The following is a 22,078-nucleotide window of genomic DNA, read 5'->3' on the forward strand; positions in this document are numbered from 1 at the left end:
GATGCTTCATTGAGGAGGGGGGTTGATCCCTTCTTTTTGCTGCTTGTATAATCTTGATGTTAATTTTCAATGGTAAAAGGGGTAAGTGGGGCATGTTTGCTAACTTGAAAATTGATTGAGAACAAACCCAGAGGAAAGCTTGCGGATGTAAAATTGCAGAAGGTAGCATAAGAAGAAGAAAGCTTTTGCGAAGCATGAATGAATAAATTTCTGAAAATTTCGCAATTGACCCCAAGACTTTTATAAATGCTTTCAATTGGGTTCTTGCTACAGTTTCAAATTGGTCCTTGAACTTCATCTTTCCTTCAATTTTTGCCCCAAAGTTCTGGAAATTATGATTAGGCCATAAAAACTTTTTGATATTTGCAATTTGATCCTTGGCAGCTTTGATTTCGCAATTTCATTGCTTGTTTGCTTCAATTAACCACCATGCTTTGTTTAAATTGCACTCAATTTATAATTTTAAGGGCTTTATGACCAAGTGAGCTTGTATTTGTATATTTTCTTTAATTTTCTTAATTAAATTGGTACCCTGACCATTTTATTGTTTTGGAGGGTAAATAAGAGAGTGATTTCACTCCATTAGGGCTCCATCTCCAGGGAGGTACATTCTATCCCTTATTCTTGCCTTTATTTGACCCTATGTGCCCTATGTGACTTTATGTGATTAATTGCATGCTTTTAAATATTTTTTATTTTACTTAATTTGTGTAGTCATCTTATTTGTTTTAATTTAGTTTATTTATTTTAATTTAATTTGTGATCATTTGAAAGGCACTTGAATGCCAAATTTGTAATAGTTAGGTATTTATTTTAATTATTTATTCTCACTTTCCTCCCCTTAGATTGTAGTAGGGCCCCCCATAATGTAATAGCTAGGGCTTGTTTGCTTTATTTGCTTGGTATGCTTTTGCATGCTCATGTGCTATGTGTTACCGTTTTCTTAGGGCCTCGCATCTAGATATCATGCTTATTTGTTATGTGTCTATGTGATATTATGTGTTTACATGCTTTTATTAGGTCTTACATGATTTATTTGATTGTAACAAATGCATGTCGTCACCACACTAGTCCAACGTTAGTTGTGGCCCCCTTTCCCGAATCCACACTAGTCCAATTCTAGTCGTGGCTCTTGGTTCCATTTTTCTCACTAGTCCAATGCTAGTGAGAATTCATAGACATGGGCTAGTCCAATGCTAGACCCTTAGGAGCCCATTCGCGCGTTAGATCATGATTGTATGATAAAATCACTTCATCTTATGCATATTTTTCACTTTCTAGGGTCTTTTATCATTTTGTATGATATTCCCCTTATACGTATATCCCTTATCCCTAATTTCCCTATATATACCCCTATGTATGATACATAACATTAGAATTGCATTTCATTTTAGAATTAGGATTAGGGTAGTGCATTTGCTTGATTAGATTAGGGAAAAACCCCTTGAATATGGGATATGGACGAGTTTGGCTTTCTAGCCTTAGCACGCTCGTATTCCCTCTATTAAAGGGAAAATTGAGTCACGAACATTAGTCCCCCGTACCCGACATGATACACTCCTTTAAGACATGTGTATTTGCATAATTATTTTATTCCTTTTCTTTTCTTAGAGTCTCATATGTTTGCATTATCTGTGACTTCTTCGAAGAGTCTTCATTGGGCATCACAATTAATGTGATTGGCACCAATTGAGCTTTGAAGAGATATTTTGACCCCCCGATACCCTCTTAGGTCTAGGGTTTGCATTCATATAGTACATCCAAATGTGATAAATCTTTAGGTTAAGATAAGAAAATCTTTGACTAAATCGCGCACCTAACCTTGGCTAGGTTGAAAGGGTGCCTTGGATTCTTATCCTTGCCTTCCCTTTCTTCAAATGTGACTCTCGAATCTTTTTCTCTGATTTTTGTGGACTTGGAGTCGTTTAAAAAGGGTTTTCCTACTTTCTTTTTTGAAAAATTCATTTTTTTAGGTGACTTGGTACACCTTAACTCAATACCAAGTGGCGACTCCGATTTTATTTCAAAAACCCTTTTTAAACTATAATTTGGGCCCAAATCATCGCATTACAAACCCCATTTAGGCCCATTTTCTTTTTAAATCAAGAATTCATTTTCCAATCAAAAATCAATCAAAAATTCATTTTCGTAAACTACTTTATTTTTATTTTAAAAAATGGGGCGCGACATTATGGAAGAGCCCTATTATATTAAGAGCTAGCCTAACATGAAGAATGCAATTCTCTAGCGTAGTTTCCATATAATACCTGATGAATCTGATTAATTTACTGGTATTTGACTGAAGAACAATTTGATAAGTTGACCAATTGGAAGGATAAAAGATGCTTGGTACAATGTGAGAAAGGCAAAGTCCAAAGGGACTGATTGCTTTGGTTGGTGCGTGAAAAGATATTAAGGGTCAATTTCATAAAAGAGGGCTATACTTAAAATGATTTGATGTCTTGATTGGTCTCTTTAGTAAAATACGGATCAAAACCCTAATAGAAGGCATGGTTTAGGAAAATTGGCTCAAATAGACTAGATGTTGTTATCGATTTAATCGAGGATTGACTAGGTTACTTACCTTTTAAAAACCTTGAAATTCGTGAAATGCACTAGCCTATAAGTCTTTCTAAAATCAAAATTTGACTTCAATATATTATTATCTCAACAATAAGAAATAACTTGAAAATATATTGACTTAGTATTTTTATGTAAGGAATTTTACCAACTTTGATAAAATGGCTAAAAAGCAATTACTGGAGGCTCTTATTCTAGTGTGCCAAAGCCAATCCATAATATTAAATGCCATCATCATGGAATAGCCTATCTAGGAAGGTGGTTTTCTAAGAAAGTACCATATCAAGATTGTTATTCTAAAGGTTGTAAATGCAAAAAAAAAGAGGCGTTAGTAGCATAAAGTGCAGATAAATAGTAAATAAACTCCATGGAGCAACAAAAGATATAGACATGTAAAGTATATGAATGATGGTAAGATCCCTTCCTTAGTGTGTGGTGTACCTAAAAGGATCACAATGTTCTATCCTATGGTTTATTTTAAATGAAAGCATGAGGTTGGATTCACTAATACATCTAAAGTCGATGAGGTTTAAGGTCCTCAAGTCGGCAGACTAAGGAGCAAAAGATCAATTCTTATTCCTTAGGTCGATGGCTCAAGTGATCCCCTACGTATTGCTATGGACGTATGGTACACTATCTACATACCTAGATAAATCAATCCTAACCCTATAGAAAGATGGGATAATAGCCGCATAAAATCAAAAAAGTGTTAAAAGTAATGCATACACATATGAAGTACTTTCTTGAGGGGAAGGTTCTCCTAACCCCAGATACAAGGCTAGATACAAATAAAATAAATAAATAAGTAAATACATAAACAATCAATCTTGCATAAACAAGGGACAAATATGCATGTAAAATTCAAAAAGTCCTAAAAAAATGCAACCTAAACATCCAAAATGCAATATGTAGAAGGGTTATAAAGGAAAAAACGAATAACCCTAATTCTCAAACTCACTTGTGATCCCCAATGGAGTCACCAAGATGTCATGCCCTATTTTTGAGATAAAAAAGAAGAGATTAATTATTTTGAAAAAAGAAATGTGGATTTAAAAAATAGAGAAAAAGAGTCTAAATGGGACTCAAAAAATGCAACAATTTGGCAATAAAAAGATAGTCTAAATAGGGGTTTCGAGAAAAAGAGAGTTGCCACTTGGTATTGAGTATAGGTCTATCAAGTCGTTAGAAAATCTTTTTAGTAAGAAAATACAAAAACAATTTTTTAGACAACTCAAGGTTTTTGAAAATAAAAGAAAATGAGCTCATAAGCCATAGTTGAAGAAAAGGAATACAAAGATTCGATGGAATCGAACTTAAGGTGCCCTTTTAACCAAGTCTAAGCTAACTGCAAGGTTTAGTCAAATTTTTTTTAATTTAATCTTTAAACTAATCCCATTTGGATGACTATATGAATGCAAACCTAAACCTAGAGGGTATCAAAAGAGACAATGTTCTTCAAGATTTAATTGGTATCAACACATTAATTATGAAAATAAAAAATAATCCCTTAAAGGAGTCACAAATATGTAAAATAAGATTCAAAGAAATAAAAAATATAACTTGTATGTATTTATAAGTGACCAAAAATAGGGAATGCAATATAATAGGTATGGGAGTGATGCAGATCCAAACTTAGAGCCTACAAGCGTTGACCCAGTGAAGGTGCCTAAGGGTCCGGTGACAAGAGTTAGGGCTAAACGGTTCAAAGAGTCTCTTCAAGTCTTGATGCGAGCAATACAAGATCAAGAGCAAGACTATTCGCCCATTGAGGGGTTCAACCATGAAGCTGTGCAAGGGTCCGTGATGTTGATCCAAGTCCAAGTCCATGATGTTTAATTATTTGTTTAGAGTGTTCTGTTTTGATAATTTGGGCCTTAAGTAGTTATGTTTAGGAGTATATTAGTCTAATTACAATCAATTTACCATGTTGGTTATGGACCGAGCTAGTTTAGGCAATTAGTTGGTTGTTGGCCCGACTCATGGAAGTTTTTGTATACTTGTTCCATCATTTGTTTCTAGGTAGAACGACTTTTGAGAAATTTCCATCGTTTCTTGAGTGAACAATTCCCTTGCTCATGAAAGCTAACTTGAACATCTTAGAGAGGATTCACTAAGGTGATCACCAACTTATCAACCTAGAATCGCACTAGGTTGTGGCATTGTCTACCCAACTAGATTCGTTCTTCAGTTGTCCCTGCACGAATTTAGTTTCCACTGTCCGTTTACAAACCTTGATACTAATGAATTCTAGGTCCGAAGCTTGTGTGCTACAGATTGCATGTGGAATAGAATGCGGGTCGTATCAGGGGGACTAGGACTCGTGACAAAAGTTTCCTTTTTGTAGAGAATTAATTGGGTGTTAAGGCTAAAGAACTATAATTGCCCATTTTCATACTTAAGGATGACTTCTCTAATATAAATAAGCAAATGAACTATCTAATTTTTTAATTCCTACATGAAATACAAATTTAAATGAAATGGTTTAAACACATATGAGATAAGGAAATAATATAAGGGAGAACAACAAACAAATGAGAAAAGACGCTAAAAATATGAAAAATATGCATGAAAATGGAGTAAATAGCACATGATGTATGAATATAACATTCAAAGGATCTAAGGCTCTAGCATTGGTCTAACCCAATTTTACAAGTTCTCACTAGTATTGAACTAGTAAAAAAGTAGCGAAAATACCACAACTAACATTGAATTAGTGTAGTGCTGCCATACATCCATCATTTGTATAATAATAATAATAATAATAATAATAATAATAACAAAAATAACAACAACAACAATAATAATAATAACAACAATAAACCATGAATTAAAGCAAATAACACATAAAGGCACGTAGAATACATAACACATAGGCATGGTATCTAGATACAAAAGTTTCAAGAAAGTGAGTAAAATACATATGCACATAAGTCACACAAGACATGCAAAACCTATTTATTTGGGCCCCTAACAATAATCTAAAGGGGGAAAGATAAGAAAATAGATCTATCTGACATATCTATTATACTTAAAGAGAAAATGAAACCTAATTATGATTGTTTCTAATAAAAGAGCATATAATATAACCTATTTAATACATTTTGTGTATTCAAGCACCCTCCAAATAATAAGAAATTTTGAAATAAATAAATAAATATAAAAATAATAAATAAACCAAATTAAATAAAATAAATAGCACAAGAAACATGTAAAGCATATAAACATATAGAAGCATATAAGAACATATATTCTAAGAATTAAAGAGATTATGAAGTACATCCCATTTGAAATGGCGAGTTAATATCGGGAATCGAATAAGGTGGCGGACATCTTGGCTAATGTGGGGGTGTCTCATCCTCAGGAGCCCATGCGCCTTTATGACACGTTAGACAATCTGCCTTCGGTGGCTCGAGGGGCAGTCCGGTTGGATAGACTAGGTGTGCCATCTGTTCGAACTAGGATTGGCAAGGGTCGATGAATTGATGTATGAGAGCAGTGCTCCTTGCTATGGGTTGTAAGATTCTGCCACTATGAATAAAGAGCATATTTGAAAAAAAAAATTAACACTCAAAAAAGGTACCATTATCTTTGAAATATTTTTAAAAAATAAAAAAAGAATTAAATCCAAACTAAACATGCAAAAGAATTTAAAGGCATTGAAAATAACAAGTTAATTGCATTCTTGAGAAGCATAACTAGAAATTAAATAAAAAATAATCATAATTGAGAAGTTAACAAGCTATCAGGTTCTAATTGCTAAAATTAGAAAATTTTTAGGGTTAAAATATAATTTTAAAAGATAATGGGTCTGAGGACTATGAATTTGAAAGTCGCTGACTATAGAAAGCTCCAAATACCATAGTTAAAATGAAGGCCCCACATATATTTCCTTGAATTTAAAATGAAGGTTTCAAGAAAAGATATGTGCCTACAAAGAGAGCGGAAGTGACTAAGAGAAGCAAAGTGAATGAAAATTCCAGTACTGGATAGCCAAGGGACAAAGTCGAAGAAAAATTCAAATTCAGGAGCAATTGGAAAAATTTATCCAACTCAAAATCCTCCATTCCAGTCTCATTAGACTAGTTGACAAAGATTGAGGTTTCAAACTAATATATTTACGTTTATCTAGGTGTTCCTGGATTTTAGGATGCCAAGCTACTAGAGAAGTATGTCCATGGACCAAATTTTGTTGGCTATTAGACTATGGAATCATATCCTATAGTTGATCACTAAATTAATACATTAAATCCCTCGTATCTGAGGCTGCCAGATCAAAAGATGCCAATTTGTGTAACAAAGGGTAAAATTGGCCCAATTTATAGTCTCCTCTCCCAATGTCTAACTTTTAGAGATTGCCTCCTCAGTGTAGGAGAGTGGGAGGAAAAAAAAGCATCCAAGTTTCAACTTTTTTCAAAAGCTTGAACTTTCAAACACAATTCCCAAATACTGTAGCTTTTAGCACCAATCCAGAAATCAGGGCAGATTCAACAATCCTGTGAGGGGACAAATCTGAGTGGTCCGCTAGGGTGGGGGAGTAATTGTGTCGGACAAAGTATGATCCATTTAGACAAATTAATGGAGCATTAATCTGTGTCGGAAGCTGGATCGTCGTTTCCTTATTTTTTTCTTTTCTTAGTCTTTTAGTGCCTCACGTACTTACTTCCATGGTCTCTTAGTAGGAGTCATAGAGAATATTGTTTGTTTTTCTCACTTTTTGTGATTAACACTGGTTTTTCTCAGTTGCATTTTTCTAGGTGTAAGAAATAGTGGTTGGTATCACTGGTTTAAACCCATAGAGATGGCAGAGGATTTAGCAAGAGCTTTCCAAAGGTTTGAGCTGTCGGAACTAGAGTCAGAGGGTGTGGACCTAAGTGGTGAGGATATTGCAGAAGAAGTATTGGGATGTCACGGTAGTTTGATTGGAAAGCTAATAGGAGACAAAATAGCCAACTTCACAGGGGTCAAGAACTTCACTCACCACGCTTAGGGCTACCACAGAGGGATGAAGGTAACTGATTTAGGCCCTAATCTGTTTCAATTTCATCTGGAACAAGCAGAGGATAAGAAAAAGATAGTGATAGGAGGGCCATGGATAATGGATATGTGACAGCCCCACCTCACCCTAAGGCGAACCAAAGGGTTTGGCGGACCGCCTGCCCAGCTCTCGTCGGGACTACGGATCCGGAATAGACATAAACCCTTCCAAACACTCAAAAGAACTTCAAAAAGGTAACATTTAGAACCAAATGAGCCAAAGTAAAAGATACAATCAATCTTTGGTACAGCATTCCCACGAAAATCAAAACGAAATGGAAGAGCCGCTGCGCCGACACAATCCATCCTAGTACCAGTACACTTTGTTTAACATGAGAGAATGTACATGCCCAAATATATGTCACATAAACATGAGGAAACACTTCAAAATATACATAGTAGTAAGTTTGCAAACCAAAAGGAAATATTGTATTAAGATACATTTAGGGTTTCCAACTTCCACGGAGCTATACAAAAAGGTGTTTATACAAGCTCAATTCATTCTTCAAAATGATCATTGGTCCAAAAGATGGTTCCTTGTAAGGAAAACAAGGATAACGGTACGGGGTGAGCTAAAAGCTCAATGAGGTACCAAAAGTATAAACGGTAGGAACAGTAGAACTCATGAAAAATCACTTTTAAGGCACATATTCACATCAAATACAAGAGATGAAAGAACACCACAATGTAAAGGATACAGGTGGCTCTCAGGAGCCAAATCCCCGTTGCAATACTTGATCCAGCCTCGTTGACCCTCCGTCAACGTTCAAATGAAGGAACCAGTCCCATAGAACACCACTTTAACGCCAAAATCCCGTTCACCAAACATACCCCTTATCGGGTCCGAACGCCAAACAGGAACAGGAATGGTAATACTCGAGTATACTGGAATCAAGAGTCTTAATACCCAAAGATTCCCCAGGAACAGGCACCCATGGATTGTCAATTACCTTGACCAAGCCCTTGCTGGCTCGATTTAATTAACTCCCCATGAGGTTGAGCTCAAGTTAACAGGAAAATCGTTGGACACACTTCCAAACGATCTCATAACAAGCACAAGTAACAAGTTTAAGTTCATAACAAGTACAGGTAATAGATTCCAGTTCATTCAGTTCAGGCAAGAGAACGAATGTGATAAAGTACACCCTCGTCTCACTCAGAATAATAGAGTTCATAGTTATCCATGTCACACATTTCAAGTATAGATGAACCAATCAAACAACAATTCAGGGGAGTGGTACACTCACCTATTAAGGCGAAATAACGTCCAGAATATCTTTCTGGGTAACACTTTCAATCGCCGATGAACCCTAAGGTTAATCAAGAGAAAATATTACAGTTCCTCCAGCAAAAGTTAGGTGAATCGAAGACAATTCAAATACTACTAGTATTTTGGACATATGATTTTGGAAGTGAAAAGAGTACATTTAAACCAAAGGACATGAGTAAAATATTTGGAAAACTCATGCTCGCTCGTAAAACTTTGAAATATCCATTTGAGTCGAAGAAATGAAGAAAACGTATTTCTATTAGTCGTAAATTTCATTTTTTCCAAGTGTACAAGTTTTGGCCAGATTCGACCTTATATACCTCGATAAAAGAGGATGTAAATATCCTAAATGGTTCATATGGTATTTGCTCTCAAATCGTTACCTAATCCTCGAGTGTAAATTTGGGCAGCACGCCCTTTGTATTTACCTATTTTTCAGCCACTTATGGCTTCATTATTTTCCTCAATCAATCTCAAAGTTATACACAATATAAATTCATCACAACAGCCGTTCAATAGGCTCAAAGTCATCCAAGTACAAGATTTAGCTAGGAAAATGACCGGAAATAAGCTTTAAGCTAAGGAACCAAAAAGGCAGATTCACCGCTACTTAGCGTATCGGACATAACCGAAACTACGCTTATTGGATTGAAGTACAAGTTATACCGTTTCGAAACTAAGACAGAGGGCTATAACTTTGATGAAGACTACTTAGTCCATTTCTCATCTTAACTAGGTCAAAGTTACCAAAACAACCCCAGATTTTCCAGTTCGAAGCTCACTGTGAAATTCAACTAGCAGTCCTGATTCATTCAATCATATCTCAGCACACACAACTCCGATTCAGGTAATTCCAAAGCTATTTGAAAGCTAAGATACAAGGTTATAATTCTTAAGAAGACATCGACAACCAAATCAGTAGTATTCCCAGTCAAACTAACCAATTACCGAAGCTGATTATCAGTTTCGGACAGAAACAGGGCAGCAGGGGTATTTTGGTCTTTTCATAGGTTATGTTACTCCGATTGGGCTGAAATTTTGTAAGAAACTATAAAACATCATTCTCTACAACTTTCATGTTTTATACTAAGGCCAATTCGGCCTCTAAATAGGGGTAACAGTACCGGACAGAATAGGGGAAATTGAAACCCTAATCTGGAATTTTCCGCACAACACGGAAATTTTCCGCATTTAGCTACAATTTATGCATTATAGCTTCATAATGGATAGTGTCTGAAGCAGGTGAAGGTTTAGAGGCAATCGACATGAGACAGCATGAAAATATGGTCGATGCAATAAAGAAAAAAGAAGCAAAAAGTCATTTCAAGAGAAGGGGAAGGCCAAGTAGGACATCTCTCACAACAACCACTAACACGGAGGGGAGAAGGGAACTGGGGGGAAAACGGAAAGGTGAGGAGCTGCTACAAGGAGTACAACCTATGGAGGAGGATGATGAAGTGTTGCCAAAAGTAAAATTCATGAAACTGGATCTTCTAAGTGCCAAAACAACTGGGGAACTAGAGGCTAACCCCCATATGCCTCCAAGGGGTAAATGAAGGCAGTGGTGTGGAATTGTCGAGGTGCAGGAGGCCTCTTGACAATTCCCCAGCTGAAGGAAGTATTAAACTTCCACTCTCCTAATGTGGTTTTTTTATACGAAACAAAGAATCAGGAAAAGTTTATGAGAAAGGTACAAAGGAGGATCAGGTTTGACAACGGCCATTTCGTTAATGCCATAGGAAGAGTAGAGGGACTTGCGTTTTTCTGGAACAATGAGGTATTGATAGAGCAAGTGTGTAGCACTGACTGGTACATCAGCGCATGTATTGTAGACAAAGAAACTACAAGGCACTGGTGGCTAGTGTGTGTATACGCAAGCACTGATGGTAACACTAGAAAGGAACAATGGAAATATATAGAGGAAAGGAAAAAGGACTAGGGAGAGGCTTGGGTAATAGTGGGTGACTTCAATGACCTGCGGACAAATGAGGAAAAGTGGGGAGGCCAAGAGAGAGCTGAAGGAAGCTTTAGGGAATTTAACAGGTTTATAAGAGAAAATGATCTGATGGATTTAGGATATCAAGGGGTACCATGGACATGGAGGAATAGTTGGAAGGGGGATGGTGAAGTTAAGGAGAGATTGGATAGGTGTCTATGTAGTACTGAGTGGATGAATAAGTATGAAAAGGCAAGGTGTACACACGTAGAAACCGAAGCTTCGGATCATCTCATGCTGTTGATAGACACGAACCCTGACAACACCAAGAGAAGAAGGAGGTTCTACTTTGACCAAAGATGGACAAAGGATCCAGAAACAAAGAATGTGATCAAAGGGGCCTGGAGTAAAGATATCTCTGGTTCCAAAATGTTCAAAATAACCAGGAAATTAAAAGAGTGTAGAATTGCTATCTTGGAATGGAGGAAAACAGTGGAAGGAAATTCCAAGGTAAGAGTACATGAGCTAAAAGAGAAGCTGAAATTAGAGAAAGCTAGGAATGAGGTAGGGAAGAGTGGTTGAATTGTAGAGCTAAAATCCCAACTGAGCAAGGCATACAAGGAGGAAGAACTGTATTGGAGTCAAAAGACAAGGAGTAAATGATTAAAAGAAGGTGACAGCAATACAGCTTACTTCCATGCATCTGTGATGGCAAAAAGGAGAAGGAACACAATAAGTACTTTACAGAGAAATGATGGAACCTGGTGCAAGGATGAAAAAGAGATGGAAGAGGAACTTAGTGATTATTACAAGGACCTTTTCTCTACTACGCATCCGGACAACTTTGAGGACATACTAACAGAGATACTAAGCACTATTTCTAGCCAGATGAATGAGCAGCTGATTAGACCAGTGGATGAGAAGGAGATCAGACAAGCTTTGTTCTCCATGCATCCTAATAAAGCACTAGGGACGGATGGTATGTCTCCCCTATATTTTCAGTACTACTGGTTTATTATTAAGGAGGATTTAGTGTCTGCCATTAACAGCTTTTTCCATACTGGTTACCTCCTTAAAGTGGTCAATGAAACTATCATTTCGTTAATCCCAAAAACTCAGTCTCCTATATCAGTGGTGAACTACAGACCTATAAGTTTGTGCACTGTCCTGTATAAGATTATTTCCAAAATCATTGCAAATATATTGAAAAAGGTGCTACATCACTTATTAGCAACTCTCAATCTGCATTCATACCTGGCAGACAGATTCTTGATAATGTCATAGTTGCTCATGAAATACTTCATTTTTTGAAAAATAGGAGAAAGGGAAGTGTAGGTTTCATGGCTGTTAAGTTGGATATGTCCAAAGCTTACGATAGAGTTGAATGAAAATTTGTGGGTAGACTTATGATAAAAATGGGGTTCTGTCCAATTTTTGTTAAATGGATCATGATCTGTTTGTCCACAGTTTCTTACTCCTTCAACTTAAATGGACAAAAAGTAGGACATATACAACCAAGTAGTGGGATTAGGCAAGGGGATCCATTATCACCTTACTTGTTCATTATCTGTGCAGAAGGACTGTCTTGTCTGCTCCACAAAGCTGCAATTGAGAGGGAGCTAACAGGAATCAAAATTTGTAGGGACAGTCCTTCCATTTCAAATTTATTTTTTGCAGATGACTCATTGTTGTGTTGTAAGGCGAGCAAACAGGAGATAAGGAAAGTGAAAAGCATACTAGAAAGCTATGGAAAAGCCTCAGGCCAAGTGGTGAATTTTGACAAATCAGCTATTTTATATAGTAAGAACACCATTGAACAAATGAAAGAAGAGGTCAGTGAGGGCCTTGACAATATGAAAGAGGCAAGGAATTGTACTTACCTGGGGCTACCAATGCAATTGGAAGATCGAAAACACAGGTGTTTGGTTTTGTGAAGAGTAAGATCAATAACAAATTGCAAGGTTGGAAACAAAAGTTGTTAAGTCAAGGAGGAAAAGAAGTTCTCATCAAATCTGTTATTATGGCCATGCCAACGTATGTTATGGCATGCTTTAGACTCCCCAGAGGTTTGTGCAGAGAAATCTCAGCAAGAATAGCAAGGTTTTGGTGGGGAAAAGGAGAGGAAGGGACATGTGTACACTGGACAAGTTGGAAGAAATTATCAGAAGTCAAGGCGAAAGGGGGAATAGGTTTTAGAGGCTTAGAGGCATTCAACACTGCCTTGCTGGCTAAACAAATTCGGAGATTCCTAACATCTCCAAATTTGCTAGTAAGCAAGGTAATGAAGGCAAAATACATGAAGGACCCAAACTGGATGGAACAAAGTCCCTCAAACACAGCTTCATGGAGTTGGAAGAGTATTTACAGTGCAAAAACATTGCTACTGACGGGACTATGCAAAAGAATTGGTTATGGAAAATCAGTAAGTATATGGAGAGATAAGTGGATTTCTGGTTCAGACCAAGGCCAGGTAAGCATATCAAAACCTGAGGACTGCCAGCTAGAATATGTGAGTGAGCTGATAGAAGAGGGGAAATGGAACACGAATCTCCTCCAGAAGTGGTTTTGTGACAAGGATGCTGAGCTGAAAAAAGCCATCCCCACGAGTATTGGGAGGAGACAGGACAAGTTGATATGGTGTTTCTCCAAGTCTGGAACATACACAGCAAAGACGGGGTATGCAATAGCTAGACAGGTAGAAGGAAAACAATGTAGGAAGAAAGGACAAGATGCAGAGTCTAGCTGGGAAATAAGAAAGCATAGTATGTGGAAGAAATTGTGGCACCTGAATGTAAAGGCAAAGTTGAAACATTTTATGTAGAAATGCTTACAAAACTGCCTACCTACAAACGATATTATGTACAAAAGGCTGGGGAAAGGAGAGGGAAGGTGTAGTTGCTATGGGGAAGAGGTGGAAACAATCGAACACTTGCTCTTTTTTTGTGAAAATGCAGCAGAGGTATGGCGTATGGCTCTAGTAAGGTGGGATGGACTAAAGGAGGAACAACATAACTTATGGCTATGGTGGGAGAAAGCTATGCAATCACTCTCGATGGAACAAGGTCAAGATAGAGTTAATCTCACCATTAACATATTCTGGCACATCTGGAAAGCCAGAAACAAGAGAATTTTTGATAGTGCTAATCAAGAACCCCACAGAACTGTATAAAAAGCACAAGAGGTGTGGTTGGAATTTGAGCAAGCAAGGGAATCAGACCAGGAGAGCAGCACAACCCAGAATATGAGTGGACAACAAGCAAAAAACGAGCAATTAAGGGAAGATGTGGTATGTTTGTATACGGATGCAACCATCTCTGCAAAAAGGATCAGGACTGGACAAGGGATCATTGCAAGAAATTGGAAAGGAAAGATAATGAGAGCCAAAGGAATTGTACACCAGAGAAAAGGAACAGCGAGCCCTGAAGCGGCACTCGCAGTACGAAATGCTCTACTGATGGCCAAGCAAGCTGGATGGAAGAAAATTATTGTACATTCAGACTGCAAATCAGTGGTTGAGCAAATTAACAGATGCAGTGACTATGAGTATAGCATTGCAACTATTCTAGAGGATGTACAGGATCTTAGAACAGGCTTTGACAGGTGCTCTTTTGTGTTTATTTCTAGAGCAGCAAATGAAATCAGTCATGTACTAGCTCATTTTGTAGTTAAACTGGTGCATAGCATTGAATGGGAAAATGACTTCCCAATATGGCTGATTGAGTTAGGGATGAAAGAAATGAGGGTAGTATCCCCTTTTTGTAACTAATACTTGTATTATCAAGTGTTAATATTAATGAAATCTGTTGTCGTTTGTTGGAAAAAAAAAACTAAGAATTGAGGTGTATGAGGACCTATTCTAATCAAGGGGACACCTGACACAAAAATTTTTTTAAAAAAAAGAAAACCAAAAGTCTTCAACCAAATGGGAAAAAGGAACAAAAAATCTAGTGCCAACTGCGACATATATTATGCAACAATCATACCAACTAAACAAATTTCAATCTTATAGCGTTCACCTTGGGCTAAGTAGCAAACTCACATGTCAGTCTTCCTCCACCCTAAAATTGGGGTGGTTAAACAATTACATCAACAAGTCATTATACTTAAATGAATAGCTAATAATTAATAGTTGGGTGAGGCAGGAGCAGAAGTAGGAAAATGCTCCTCCCATTTCCCATAAAGTATAAGTATAGTCAGTAGGAAAAAAAGAAGAACACCAGCCAATAGTAACATCAAATCCTGACAACTGAACCCCCAATAGTCTAAGGGCCACATGATGCTTGATGCTCACTAGTATTTAGGTCTCGCAATTTTTCCTCATATGCCTTGAGACATATGCATACCATTTAGCTTCATCGTACCAAAGGAAGAGAATGCATTGGCCTATGTTAAAATCTTTTGCATGATAGAAATTTATTTCTAGCTTCCAATCGTTGGGATTTCCATGGCCTGGACAATATTTTGACAATGCTCAACTTTGTACATTTCTTCTTTGTCCATCTGGCATTATTAGTTGATGAGAACCATCTCAGAGAGGTTGCTAATCTTGCTTAATGCATCATCGATCCTATCCATAGAGGATCTAGTCGATTTGGTACCTTTGGAACTCTCTCACTCGTCGAAGTTCATCAAACCGCTTGCTAGTTGGCTATTAATTACCGCTCCTGGGATTTGTGGGGCACAGTACACATCCTCTCCTTCCCAAGGATAGTTGCTAGAGAGATGCTGGGATGAAGATAAGGCTTTGCCATTGCTTTTTTGACTCCTCCTAGAGGTAGCCTGGTCAATAGGGTACTATTTGAGAGCAACTGGCTGGCTAGTTGACTGTGCTTGAATTCCTGTGGTTCTCTCAGTTAGCATGATAGTGGTAAACCACTCGTACAGGCCACAGTAAAGGGGCATATTGAATTTAGCAAAGTTCTTGTTGGTCTACCCACAAGTCAAGTAAAAAGGATAAAAGCAAGAACGAATCAAGCATCATGAGAAGTTGTTTATATTAAAAGGCAATCAAACAATGCTTGAAACTAAAGAGCAAATTAAATTAAGTCTTAGGCAGATTTTAAGACAGTAGTATTGCATCCCCCCAGGCCAATACATAGGCAGAATTTCAAGTGTGTAATGAAGAATTTCAATGACATTTCTTAAGATAACCCAGGATTGATAACATATCTTGTAAGGCCAAAAACTTGTTACCTGTCGCATTAACATAACAAATATATATGTATATTTCAGCGGTGCCCTCATCCCCTTTGCTCAAAATCAAGAAACTAATCAAGAAGAATTTTAAAGTGACAACTAAATAAAAAAAAGATGGATATAAATTCCTTTTCGATGTACACACATATTTATATGGGTTGTTTAAATGAACATAAAGTATTTTTTTCGTTAGCCATACATAAATTTGAAGACAAAGAAGAAGGGATTGCATTTTGTTGGCAAGTAATCATGAAATCATCATAGTTGTAATCTTACGTCTTCATCTTTTACTCAAATGAGGTTTTGCCCTATTACTGGGACCCTTACGTGTCTTGCTTAAGTTTTTATTTATCCAGCATTTGTGACGTCCCCACTTCTCCCAAGGGCGAACCCAAGGATATCCGCGAAACGCCTGCCCAACTCTCACCAGGACTCGATACAATTCAATTCAAACTTAAGGATAACAACCAAATAATAAAAGTCGAAACGAAGAAAAGTCGCTTCCTTAAATAAATATTCAAATCTTACAACACAAGTTCTCAAAAGTACATCACTTTCCCCAAAAGTACAATCACTAGAAGTCAGCTAATCAAATACCACCCAAAATACTAATCAAAAGTAATCAAACCGGCTTCTCCAAAAATTCTTTCCATTCCAAGCCCTGTTAAGGAAAACAAAGTTAATGGGGTGATGTGATACCCCAAAAATTAGGAGGTTGTTTGTAAAGAAAATACTAAAGTGTATTTCTTTGGGTTTGATTTAAAACCTTATTTTGTTTTAAAACCTTATTTTGTTTTAAAAGACTAGAAACCCTAAAATTTTAATCAAAAACCCTAATTTACTTGTGACTAACCGGTTTTCTTAAATCCCTCATATTTTAATTGAAACCCTAATTTTAATCACTGGAATTGTAAAATTCCTCATGTGTTTCTTAAAAATGCCTTTTATTTGGAAATTATTCATTTATTATGGCCCTAATACCCAATCATTCCTCAATAGGTGCAAATGAATCTAGGAAGTAGGGTTTCACTTTTCGTTTCCAAGTTAAGAGCGAATTAGGGTTTCACGTTTTCGCGTAGTATGATTATTCGGTACGGAGTGAGGATCAAATTTGATAGGTAAAAGTGACTTTTGGATGAGGGAATACTATATGATTAGAAGTGATAATAATAAGTTAGTGATTATAAGCTAAAAATCCTAGTATACGCGATTTAAGAGAAATCGCGTCAAACCAACGGGTATCGATCACTACCGATTGAACCCACCACTTGACCACCACTTCCTTACCACCACATAACCCCGATATTTTTGCAAAATATCCCCCCCTCATACTCATCCATATGGCCAAAAATTTGTGGTAAAAAATGCAAGGGAAAGAAAGAGAAATTTGCATGGCTTTGGTGGTGACAAGTGTCACCACCCTATGGCTCTTTGATTAATTTTTTTTCTTGTTCTTTTATCCTTCATTTCAGCTTATTTTCCTTCATTCTTTCTGTCTTTTGGCCAAGCAAGGGAGAGAGAGAGAGAGCAAGAGAGAAACAACCTTCTTTCATCTTGATTTGCACCATTTGAGTGAAAGAAACAAGATTCTAAACCGATTAACTTGTGAGTTGTGAACTTGGGAAGCTAAGGGAACCAAAAATTTCAAGAGGAGGTGAAGTATTACTCTTGCAAGCCCTTTTTTTGAGGTATAAGGTCTGACCCATGGCTTTGGTTCTTTTATTTTTGTTTAAGTTGTTATATAACTCATGTTTTGGTTAGATTAGTAGCTATACAAGTTGTTGTGATGATTTTGGGGTGATGTATGTAAGTTAGGGTTTGACTGATTTCCTTCTTATACTTGTTGTAGGAGTGGTATATGATGTATATAGGCTTGCATAAGAGGTTGTGGTAGTGATTGAATCAAGAAAATGAAGAGATTGCCCTTGAAATTCCAAAATTCCAGATTTCTGGAATTGTATGCTTCAGTTCTGTCCGGATTCAGTACCCTATGCTAGAGGCCAAATTAGGCTTGGCACAAAACATAAAAGTTGTATAGAATGATATTTTATAGATTCATACAAAATTTTAGCTCAATCGGAGCAACGTAGCCCATGAAAAGACCAAAATACCCCTGCTGCTCTCTTTCTGTCCGAAAATGAAAATCAACCTCTGTAAGTGGTTAGTTTGACCAGGAATATTACCGAATTGGTTGATGATATCTTCTTAAGAATTATAGCCTTGTATCTTAGCTTTCAAATGGTTTTGGAATTACCTGAATTGGAGTTGTGTTTGCTGAGATATGAGTGAATAAAGCAGGACTGCTAGTTGATTTCTGCAGTGAATTTCGAACTGGAAAATCTGGAGTTGTTTTGGTAAATTTGACCTAGTTAGGGTGAGAACTGGACTGAGTGGTCTTCATGAAAGTTGTAGGTCTTTGTCTTATCTTTTCAACGCCTCCAAGAATGCCTTAAACGGACTTTGGTAACCTGCGATATGGCCATTTAAAGGTAGTACGGTTAATTAGCCGATTAGTTGGAACTTGGTTCTGGGAATTGGGAATTTGACTAGGTTACATTGGAATTTGGACTAAGTGATCTTCATCAAAATTGTAGCCCTCTGTCTTAGCTTCGAAACGGTATAAATTACATCCCAATCCGATAAGCGTAGCTTCGGATGTGTACATTACGCAAAACCCATCAAATCTGTCTTTTGTTAAACTTCATTTCCGCACATGTTGTTAGCTTGATTTTTGTACTTATATGACTTTGAGCCTATGGAATGGCTATTGAAATGAGATGATATTGTTTGGGACTTTGGGATTGATTGAGGAAAACAATGAAGCCATAAATGGCTGGAAAATAGGTAAATACAAAGGGCGTGCTGCCCAAATTTTCGCTCGAGGGCTAAGTTTCTATTTGAATTTGTATATTTTCGTTTGGCAAATACTATGACCATTTTCCATCTTAAAACATGATCCTTCTTCAATTGGAAACTCCAAATGTTTACTTACGCTTACCAAATAAAAAGGAGTGGTTTAGGGTTTTCTTAGGTATTTTGTCCTCCCTTTTACATGAATTTCATTAAGACATTTAGTCTATAATATCTACTTGAATATGAGATGATTTTGAACCATATAAACGATCCCGAAAACAATATTTCTTAGTCTATATAGTTGGATTCCGACATGTCTTTGGTTCAAGTGTTTTCCGTTGGAAATTTTATACCCCTTTTTGTTTGGTTTTGCGTTTAGTTTATGAAACCCTAGCTATTTCCGTCCAACGGTCCAAATGCCCTCGTTTCACTTTAAAGTCATTTCTATACGTTTTATTCATCATTTGTTGGGTTTCTTCGATTTCACCTAATTGTTTGTGTTAGATAGACTGTAATATTCTTTCTCATTTACTCTTAGGTATTCTCGATGACTGAGGTAATATCCGGAAGGATATTTGCACGTTGTTTTACGTAAATAGGTGAGTGTTCCTTGTTTGCTATATTTTTCTTGACTTCATGACTTGTGTTCTTGTTTGATAATGTGTTAAGTGCTTTCAAAGATTTCCAAAACGAGTTTTCTAGGCGAGCGTGTACTTTACCGCGCTCGACCTAAATGAAACGTGAGATTTTCAATGATTTAATGATTGCTACATTAGTTGCGCATGATGTAAGCCTTTTGGCTGAATTGGACCCTGCCCTTCGTTACCGATCGACTCGAGCCAGAAGCGGACTAGGTCGGATGATATGGTGACCCTGGGTGAATTTGGTATACTCGAGTATTACCTTGTAGTCTGGTGGAGCCTGACCAATTTCCAGGAGAGGGTGAACGAAACGAAAGAACGAACGAGGGTTTTATTTATCAAAAATGTATTTTATTTAATTGACCGGAGGAATAAGGGGAAAGACAGGAGAACGAACGAACGGACGAATATATGGCTCCCTGTGAGCCCGTATCCTTTTAATGAATGTGTTTATCGCTTTATTTTGTATTTGTATCTTGAATTATTGGTTATATGTAATGAATGCATTGAACTTCTTGTTGCCTATGTGTTCGGAACCTCACTGAGCTTTTAGCTCATTCCTTTAGTTTTGTTTTCCTTAACAGGGGATGGCGAACAAGGACGAGAGCTCGGTAGAGTCTAGCCTAGACTGGTTTCTTTGGTTTTGTAATGGTTCTCGCCCTAGTGCTCGGCACGGGCTGGATGTATGGTGAATTGAGAACCTTTGTATATTCGATGTTTGTACTCCCTTTTGAGATAGCAATGTATATAAGTTTTGCTTTAAGTTTTGGATCGTTGTTATGTTTAGTCTTGTGGGGTTATTCTGGTTTCGATTGAGGATTGACGTGGACGACTGAGTCCCGGCGAGAGTTAGGCAGGCGGTCCGCCGAACCCTTTGGTACGCCTTAGGGGGAGATGGGGCTGTCACAGGTGACCTGATGCTCAGTGAGGCCAAGAAAACATGCAACACATAATTCACATAACCATGGCATTTGTACAAGAATTAAAACAAGAAAGTTCAAGTCATTCATAAATAATAATAACACACATTCAATAAGGATACAGGAACTCTCAGGAGCTAGATTCCACTTGCTTTACCGAGACTCGATCCAATACCTTCACGTGATGACACTCCGTCAACCGGGTAAGTATTTAGTCCGTAGAACTTCACTTACTCTTCAACCCCATTCACCGTTACACCCCCTGTCCCGAACCCGCTCTTCAGCTATAAAAGGCGATACTACTCGAGTATGCCAAGCAAGATATCTCAATAGATCAAGCTTATGATATTCTCATGACCCACGAAGCTTCACGACCAAGCCCATGCCGACTCGAGTCGCAAGGTCGGCCGATGAGTTTGGGCATCCCCCAAATTACTATTATGAATCGATGAGATTCACTCAAATCGACATATACAATCATAGCATAATTCACTATTGTAGCACTTCACTTATTTCACTTAGCAAATTATAAGCCGATGAGATTCACTCCAATCGGTATATTCAATCACAATTATAAATTCAAGTATGAGCAATTCAATTATATAATTAATTAAAAGAGAACGAGTGCAATAAAGTACACACTCGACTTGACAATTGTAAATCACTTAATCAATAAGAAGCAATTCACATAATTGGCAACTATTCATGCAGTTGACACTCACCAATGCAAAATAAATGAGTAAATGCAAATAAGATCTTTAGTGGTCGGCTCCGAGATTCTCTTCAAGATCCTCTTGAGCGCCTGAAGAAATAACAATTAACTATCACTCACAATTACTTGCAAACCACTATCAATTAAGGACGAAAGTTCATTCGTTTAAAACTTAAGACAATGTCTTAAAAGATCTTTATTCTCTCGAAAATCGAGATTCAAAAGTGAGGATTCAAAGTCACAAGGAAAAACTAGTATCCTCCATGAAATCGAGTTTAAAACGATCTATCAATATCGAAAGACAATGAAAAGTTCTCAAAAACTCATTTTCCAAGAAATCATGAATTTTCAGCTTTGCGCGATAAACTTGGTAAAATCAGATCTTGAGTTCGGTATGTCCAAAAATGGAAATATTTATACCATTAGAAACTAGATCCAAAGTACTAAAATTTCCCAGAAGACACTTTTTCAATATTCCAAACAGAAAGCATTCAATTTTCAGTTCAAAGTTGCTGATTCAAGAAAGCAAGACAGAACCAGTCTTGGTTTTTCGGCGATGTTTGGAAATTCGGAAAAATTCATAGAAAATGAATCAGTCCTTGAAATTCATAAGACAATAAGAGTTCCAAACAAGGTTTCAAACACAACAAATAGAACTAAATTCAGAGTTTTGAGCAACAAGATATAACAGCCTAAAGTCAATTGATTTTCACTACTTGAACAGTGAATTTCCAGATTTGAAAAGCAATCTTTGGGGTATCATTTGGATATCGAAATGGTATTGAAATTACACCAAATTTGGTACACTTAAACTTACATATGAGGACTACCTCACTATCAAATTATAGGCAAAAAATCACATGGGAAGGTGGTTAACAAGACGACCAAAGTTTGTGAAATTTTCAAAGCAGATCTGCCAACCCACTCCTTCTTTCT

This window comes from Coffea eugenioides, chromosome 6 (assembly GCF_003713205.1).
Source record: "Coffea eugenioides isolate CCC68of chromosome 6, Ceug_1.0, whole genome shotgun sequence".
In the NCBI taxonomy this organism is placed as follows: Eukaryota; Viridiplantae; Streptophyta; class Magnoliopsida; order Gentianales; family Rubiaceae; genus Coffea; species Coffea eugenioides.